This window comes from Aethalodelphis obliquidens, unplaced genomic scaffold (assembly GCF_003676395.1).
Source record: "Aethalodelphis obliquidens isolate GAN/ISIS:26980383/991018 unplaced genomic scaffold, ASM367639v1 scaffold3634, whole genome shotgun sequence".
Classification (NCBI taxonomy): domain Eukaryota; kingdom Metazoa; phylum Chordata; class Mammalia; order Artiodactyla; family Delphinidae; genus Aethalodelphis; species Aethalodelphis obliquidens.
This window is the reverse complement of record NW_020841537.1, coordinates 1-1,406: the sequence shown is the minus strand read 5'-3', so window position 1 is coordinate 1,406 and position 1,406 is coordinate 1. Positions and strand designations below refer to the sequence as shown.

General features: G+C 43.2%; 1 pseudogene; it reads right to left on the bottom strand.

The window, feature by feature from the left end:
• Window positions 1-598: 598 nt before the first annotated feature.
• Window positions 599-1,402, bottom strand: LOC113617243 (serine/arginine-rich splicing factor 3 pseudogene; annotated as a pseudogene).
• Between the last annotated feature and the right edge of the window lie 4 nt (window positions 1,403-1,406).

The window sequence follows — 1,406 nt, the reverse complement described above, 5'->3', positions numbered from 1 at the left end:
GCTCAATAGTTGTGGCCCACGGCTTAGTTGATCTGCGGCACATGGGATCTTCCCGGACCAGAGCTCGAACCAGTGTCTGCTGCATTGGCAGGTGGATCCTTTTTTTTTTTTCCTTTGTTCCTTTTGGAACCAAAACTTTAATCCCAAGGATTCTCACAAAACATATTACAAATGACAGCATGAAAAAAAATATTGCACAGTAACTCAAAGTTCAGCTCTACAATATACTCTTAATCTGGCAGGACACTGGTACCTTGATAATCTCAACTTCCTAAAAACATTACAAAGAGCTATGTATTCATGTACAGCAATCACAGAGGGGACTTATGACCTAACTCAAAGGTAAACTAACTTCCTTGAAAATTCTTAGATTCTAAACTCACTGGACAACCTCTTGTCCAGTGTGAAGACTAGTGGAATTCTTAAACCTCTAACCTAGGGTAAGGGTGCGGCTTTCATTTCTTCCTGCTGGCTTGTGTTCACAACACGTTTTAAAGACTGCTTGCTTAACTACAGCTGCATACCATATCCCAGCTACAGAAAGTCTTTTCAATGTTTGCCAGTGTTGTTTCCATAATAATAAACATCACACTTTAGGTGGGCAGGAGTTAGAGTTTTATTATCAGTCTAGGCAAGATCAAAATTTCAAAGCAAATTCAATTTTGCTTAAGAGAACATTGTAAAGAAACAATTCTTCATATTACATGCCTCATATGACCCATTCCAAACCATAGAAAATGACACCTTTATGTGTCACTATCCCAAGAGACAACAAATGTGAACAGCTAAAACATTTAAAAAGTGCAACAAGCTTCGGAAGTCTCAAACGAAACTTGAATTTTCTGTACATACTCCTGTCAAATGAAGTTATTTCCTGTGCACCACTCCTCTTGCAAAGTGGTCTGCTATTTCCTTTCATTTGACCTGGATCGGCTAGGAGACCTAGAGAAAGATCGGGACGGCTTGTGATTTCTCTCCTGGGACAGTGATCTCTCTCTTCTCCTATATCTAGAAAGGGACCTGCTCCAGCTGCGGGAGAAGCTTCTCCGTCTTGGAGATCTGTGGTGAGGGGGAGGACTCCTCCTCCGATAATCATCTCGAGGGCGACGACCCCAAAAAGGAGGCGGCCACGATTTCGACTTCTCCTTTCCCCATTCGACAGGTCCACTCTTACTCGGCAGCCACAGAGCGTTCTCCCGTCTAGTTCTCAGACAGCATCCGCTGCATCTCGGGGATCTTCATTTTCAACAAGAGCGAAGCCGGGAGGGTTTTTAGCAACCCACACACTTCGCAGTGGTCCATAATATCCTAAAGCTCGTTCGAATTCAGTCTTGTTACCACTGTTTCCAAGATTCCTTTCATAAACGTTACAGTCCAACGGACAGGAATCCCGATGCAAGACCCTC